The sequence below is a fragment of the Oratosquilla oratoria genome, chromosome 2 (genome assembly GCF_046742065.1).
Source record: "Oratosquilla oratoria isolate Oo_2021 chromosome 2, ASM4674206v1, whole genome shotgun sequence".
Taxonomy (NCBI): Eukaryota; Metazoa; Arthropoda; class Malacostraca; order Stomatopoda; family Squillidae; genus Oratosquilla; species Oratosquilla oratoria.
Genome location: NC_134778.1, coordinates 34,258,343 through 34,265,842, shown reverse-complemented (window position 1 = coordinate 34,265,842; position 7,500 = coordinate 34,258,343). Strand labels below are relative to the sequence as shown.

The window sequence follows — 7,500 nt, the reverse complement described above, 5'->3', positions numbered from 1 at the left end:
GTGTCATCTCACTGTCGTTTGTCTTCAAACCTCATAAACATTCACACCTTGTCCACCACTTCTTTCACATAGTGAAACCTGACAAATTCCTTTTACTATTAGTCGGTGACAGAAATTGATCCACACTCATACAACGCAGGCACAAACGACAAATATTTTTTTATTCTAGAGAATTTTGTTGGAGGTCAAGGCCCTTTGTTTACTACTATGGGGCAACTGGTTTCTAGTTAGAGAAACTCGTGACAGCAATTTTCATTATATTATTTAGCTACATTCTCACACTAAAAAATGCATGGTGCAAAAAGGAATAGCAAAGCGCGTCAGCATTCTCCTGTACTTTGCGTATTTTCTGTCGCTTTTAATACAAAATATATCAGTTTCGTCTCACATCATGCACTTGTGATATTGTTTGAGGCATTGTAATATTGCTCCCCTCAATGTTATCACTCATTTTAGTAGAATATGATTCCACAGTGATTCTCCCTAATTTTCTTGGTTATTTCTCTGCAAATACAGATGTAATTACATGCATAATTATCACCCTATCGCATTCAATGATAATGAGAAAAATAAGAGGTTATTAGTATTGTAAAATATGAAGCAATTGCCTTTAATGCTTGATATATATACCGAGTATTTATTTTCTCAGAAAGTATGGTAAAGGAAGATATTGAAAAATTATCGACATGGTGTTATTTGCCGGAAATATATAGAAAAGTCTTGTGATATAACCGATCATTTAGATTCACTATACAGTATGTCACATGAAGTTTACAATGCTGAAACTATATTCAGCGAACATGTGACTTCATTGAGGGACACTGGATTGTTGTTGTTATCGAATATTTTCTGTCCGAGCTCGTTCCATAGGTGTCCAAGACCTAAGGAATCTATCACCGTTTTCTGGTTGGATTCTAAATAAATTTCACATCTTGCTCAACATGTATCGAAAACTTTCGCACTCAATTTCCAAGTGCCGTATCACACAAGTTCTATCAGTGACTGATAATGAACATACTAAAAGATGACCACCGATTTTCTAGTTTACATTGATAGACAAGCAATCCGATGCTGAGTGGGAAGTAACACCTACCCCAGCGAAATCTTGCACTGAGCCTGGCAGACTAAGATGTGGGGGTGTTGCCTGCCCTTTATATACATATCCAATTAAAAATCCAAGCAAGGATTGATTACACACCGCATCTTTGCACATCGTAGACATCTTAAAGTTTCAATGTCAATATTACTAAAATTTCAGACTCCAATTGTTGCAGGACTCTCCTAAATGGAATGATAATTATTTCCATTAATATAATGTTCTAAAATGTCTTTTGTATTATATCAAAGGTTTTTCAAGATTACATTGATTGTTTTTAATTATCGAGGACCTATGAAACAAAACGAACCTATAAAAGAAAAGTTGGACATTAGAAACACATGAGCTGACCTTTCGATTGTATCGGCAGCGGCCAGGCACCTGCACATTATATTTAGATTCACATTCTTGATGAAAAACATCACCAGAGTTATGCAGTAATAGCTACCAAATAATACCAATCAAGGCTTTGTTAACATAGATTGACTATATCTTTTAGGTTTAAATTTGGTAAGGTAATGAAGCAGGGCCGTAACGGGCTCGACACAAGATTTACAAAAAGAAAATATGAAAACAAATCACATCTTGGTCTATAGATAGGCAAGATATAGAATAATGAAAATTAGATAAACAATCAAAAACGCAGAAAGGTGAGTAGATAAACAAGTCTACACAAATATTTAACCAAACAACACTGGAAAAATATTCCGACACAAGATCTGTTGATTCATAAGGAAGCTGAATGCAAAACTTTGATAAATTGATAGATAGACATTAATTTAATCAATAAGCCAAGAAATACCTAAAGAACCGCATAAATGAATAAATAAATTAGTAACAATGGAAAAGTATTTGATGTAAAAATTTCTAATCCGTAAGGAAGCCGGGTGCAGAAAAAAGTAAACAAACAATAGGTGACTAAATAAACTAATAGATAACTAGATAGCTGAATAAACGAGTAAGTTGATTAATTAATTATTTCGAAGACCTTTATCATATTTTACATGTTCAGCTCAATGTGATCATAACACTTGGTCATTATTTGTTACCATTCTTTTGCCCTGAGCAGTATAAAATTGTCTAAACCAGCATCTGGATGAAACCTGATAGCTTTAAGATTTTTCCCCTCTTTCTTTATTTCTTTCTTTTGTCTGGATTGTATACAGCGTGATTTTTTCAGCCCTTATGCTATTTGTGTTCTTAACATATCGGAGTGTTTTATCAAGAGCTCCTTGATTTTTTGATTTTTTATGAAGATTAGTAAAATACTTTGGCAAATCGATTTCTTCCTGATATTTTGTGTTGCCCTGGTATTTTGTTACTAAATTAATTATAATATGAAACTATTTGACACAACCTAAGAGACAAAATGCTATTCATTCTAAATATGGACAAAATTATGACCCAATTAACCTAGTTATTACAGGGGCCTCCAAAGTGAGAAAATTGCCCTGTGTTCTAACATCTTACTTGCTTTCTCATAGGCTAAAACAAAACACTTAGATGAATTACGAGTGTCAGTGTCGATTACTTAATATAAAGATCTTTTTCTTTCTTTTTTCAAATTATCGTTTTTTCCAGATAAATTTTATGTGAATCACGATGGACCTTGCCGTCAGGAGACCTCTCAGTTTGCAATAAAGCCAAATCCAGAACAGTGAACAAATAGATATAAAAGCTAAAAAGTAATTAACTGAACATACAGATTGTTTGTATATGGTGGCATTTCGGTATATTGCTCGTGTTTATCGAACTGAATCTTAAATCTTCTATTTTTTATTAGATGCGATCGCTTTAGCAGGATATTTGTTCCATTCAACGACTACGGACATGGTGAATTTGCTTTAATTTTAGATTATACCTGCGTTCTTATAGATAAATTTCATCTGGTTTGTTTTCATTGTTTCCTGGTGTTATCAATTCTCTATGAAATATGGAAAATATGTATTAAATAGACCTAGATTTTTTCTTGGAAATAAAATACACTAGAGCATGAGTTTACACTTACAAATGGCTAAATATCATTGGCTACTTTTTCGCTACTGGTGACAGCTTCTCCAATTCTTGAATATTTAGTCTATTTGAAGTGGCCATATGTTTCGTACAATCGGAATATAAGTAGTTTTTGAGTCCTTAAGCTATATTCGTAGCATCTTTCTAGGTATATCCTCCTCTGTTAAGAACAACTGATTTTTTATGATTATTTAACCGATTTCTAGTCAAGCTAAGAAGTTTACCTTAAGGGCAAATTGATGGAAGTCTAGTAGGGTTCGTAGGTGCCAATATGGAAATATTTTTCAAATTCCAGATGTATAAACACTGTACCTTTTGCAGTATATATATATATGTATATATATATATATATATATATATATATACATATATATATATATATATATATTTATTTATATTTATATTTATATTTATATTCATATTTATATCTATATTTATATTTATATTCATATCTATATTTATATTTATATATATATTTATATTTACATTTATATTTATATTTGTATTTATACTTATACTTATATTTATATTCATATTTATATTTATATTCATACTTATAATTATATTTATATTCACAATTATATTTATATTTATGTTTATGTTTATATTCATGTTTATGTTTATGTTTATATTTATATTTGTATTCATATTTCTATTTATACTTATATTACATTTATATTTATATTTATACTTATATTTATACTTACATTTATATTTATATTTGTATTTATATTTATATTTATATTTATATTTATATTTATATTTATATTTATATTTATATTTATATTTATATTTATATTTATATTTATATTTATATTTATATTTAAGTTATATTTATATTTACATTTATATTTATATTTATATATTAGAAAGGTTTAATGTTGTAGCACATTTGTAAAATAAGACTTATTGACCCACTGTCGGAGAATGAGATAAGATGGACAGAAAATATGTATATTTCGACCACTATCTGTTGTCCTCTTCAGCAGAATGATACATAGTGTGGAGTATGAAAATGTATATAGCTAAGAGGGGTACATTTGGGGACTAGACCTCAACATCAGTCCACCTTCGCCACGACCTCATCAAGGACATATAACCTGAGTCTCCCCTTTTCCCTGTCCCCAAATGTACTCCTCTTAGCTATATACATTCTCATACTCCACACTATGCATCATTCTGCTGAAGAGGACTACAGATAATGGTAGAAATATCTAGATTTTCTGTCCATCTTATCTCATTCTCCGACAGTGGGTCATTAAGTCATATTATATATATACATATGTATATATATATATATATATATATATATATATATATATATACCTATATAGATGTATATATATGTGTATATATACACATATATGTGTGTGTGTGTGTGTGTGTGTGTGTGTGTGTGTGTGTGTGTGTGTGTGTGTGTGTGTGTGTGTGTGTGTGTGTGTGTGGAAGGGCGGTGAGTTAAACACAGAGAATAGTCGGAGTTTTATTCACTGACGTTTCGCCAGAGCATTCTTAAAGTACTTTGAGAATGTCCTGGTAAGGACGAAACGTCAGTGAATAAGACTCGAACTGTTATCTGGGTTTAGCTCACCGGCCTTCCACTCATTTGGGTTCCATACTTCAACACATATATATATATATACGTATATAAATATATATATATACATATATATATATATATACATATATATAAATATATATATACATATATATTAGTGAATTTAGGGAGCAGGTTCTCTTCAATACATTTCTTATTAAATAACACAGCAAACTGGGCGTTAGTTATCTTCTTATTGAGACTTTCTACTCTTCTAAACCGACCTATTTGTTATTTTAAACCGATCTGACTACATTGATAAAGTTGAAAGTCTATTGCAGGATTCCTCCAAATTCCTACGTGTCAACAGGAACCCTGTAGACGATATCCGGAAGAAGGTAACGAAATTAATTAACATCGCAAATGCAGTAGTAGATGGTGTTAAATTTCAGAATTTGCATGGTCATTATGAGCCCGGATATCTCTATGGAAATGTTAAGACTCACAAACCGGGCCACAAACTAAGACCTATCATTTCACAAATACCTACTCCCACATACCACCTGGCAAAACAACTGAACGACTTAATTACCCCATAAATCCCCACTACCCATGCCCTTCGCTCTACAGACGAATTCATAGATATCCTTAGAAATACTACCCCTCAAGGAATCTTGGCTTCGTTAGATGTAGAAAGTTTATTTTCTTTCGTGCCTGTGGATGAAACAATTCAAATCATCTTACGAAATGTCTTCCACCATGACACTTTGCCACCACCTAAGGTACCACGCCCCGTCCTTGAGGACATGCTACGTGCCTGCACAAAAGAAGCACCCTTAAGATGCCCTTCAGGTAAAATCTATTTCCAGGTTAATGGTGTCGCAATGGGCAGCCCATTGGGAGTACTATTTGCCCAAGCTTACATGTGCCATATTGAAAACTCCGCCCTAAGTTCCATCAACCCTTCACCAAAAATGTATCTAAGATACGTAGACGACATCTTTGTTGACGTAGACGGAGACAAACAGCTTGAAAACCTTAAGAGGGCTTTGGAAGAGAACTCATGCCTACGATTCACTATTGAAAAGAGTGTAGAGAACAAAATTCCCTTTTTAGACGTGTGGGTAGATGGATCAGATGGCACTTTCACCACCGATGTTTACAGAAAACCTAGTGACTCAGGAAGGTGTTTAAACGGGATGAGTGAATGTCCCTCTAAGTATAAGAAAAGTGTGGTACGGGCTTACGTTGCAAGGGCCTTCAAAATTTGTTCAAGTTGGTCTCTTCTTTACCAAGAATTAAACAGGATAAAACAAATCTTAACTAATAATGGCTTCCCGTTGAAAGACATTGATAAAGAAATAAAAAAAATAAAATGGATTTAGTCAACACCACCGCTTTAGATGAAAGTAGTAAATTCAATAACATTAACCTTTACTACCAGAACACAATGTCTTCAGCCTATAAAAAAGATGAAAAGGTCCTGAAAGAAATAATAAAAAAGAATTGTACACCTACAAAAGAAGGAGACAAGCTTACCCAGAACATCATCTCTTATCATGAAAAATAATTTGGCAGCACAAAAGGACAAATTAAAACAGAGCAATGTCGTGTACAAATATACTTGTAATTTTAACAAAGACGGTGCGCTTTGTACAGATGAGTATATCGGGTACACAACACAAACACTTTCACAGAGACTCACGTATCACATGCAGAACGGGGCAATAAAATCACACATGACGAAATCCCACAAGAGCAACATAACAAGAGAACACCTTAACACGAACACAATAATAATCGCCAGGAATGGTAATACAACAAAACTAAAATGCATGGAGGCAGTGATGATAAGAAACTATATGCCACTTATTAATATACAACAAAACATGTGCGGGACCCTAGAGTTGTATGGGTCACGAGTTGCGGGCTGGAAAGGATGAACTGTCACAGTCCTAGATCTCTCCTAATGTACCTATCTTTGTATTATATAAGTATGTATTTATTTCTGAATAAATTACCAGAGGATGCCTAATGCATAGGCGAAACGTCGTATAATGTTAGTTTTCCTACCCAATCATGGACTCGTTTGGAAATATTGTATACCTTCTCCCTCCTTTGGAGAGAAAAGTTATTAGAAGAGTAGAAAGTCTCAATAAGAAGATAACTAACGCCCAGTTTGCTGTGTTATTTAATAAGAAATTTATATATATATATATATATATATATATATATATATATATAGATATATATGTATATATAGATATATATATATATATATATATATATATGTATATATATATTTCTAATCCTGACACAAGCTCTACTATCATAAAAACTCTTGACAGCTCCCAGAAGCTTTCCTCCTATCCCGTATATCCGCATAACCTCCCGCAGTGCCTTTCTGTCTACCCTGTCGTAAGCCTTTTCCAGATCCATAAAGGCCCAGAAAACATCCTTATGGAGAGAGTGAGTGGTTTGAGGTAAAGGTGGGACTTCGTCAGGGATGCGTTATGTCACCCTGGCTGTTCAACTTATACATGGATGGGGTGGTGCGAGAGGTAAATGCAAGGATAGTGGGTCAGGGATTGGAGATGGTTAAGGAAAATGGAGAAAAGTGGGAGGTGAGCCAGCTGTTGTTTGCGGACGACACTGCGCTTGTGGCAGGATCGGAGGAGGGATTGAGGAAGCTGGTGACAGAGTTTGGGAGAGTGTGTGATAGAAGAAAGCTGAAGATAAATGTGGGTAAAAGTAAGGTGATGAGATGTACAAGGGGTGAAAGTGGCAGTAATCTGGAAATGAGCATTAAGGGAGAGCAACTGGAGGAAGTGGATAGTTTTAGATATTTGGGTGC

The 7,500-nt window shown here is 33.5% G+C and overlaps 1 protein-coding gene across 1 annotated transcript in view; it reads right to left on the bottom strand.

Moving 5' to 3' along the window:
* Positions 1 to 7,500, bottom strand: part of LOC143038068 (actin-3, muscle-specific-like) — a 36,356-nt gene that overhangs the window by 1,652 nt on the left and 27,204 nt on the right. The gene's annotated exons all lie outside the window — the stretch shown is intronic.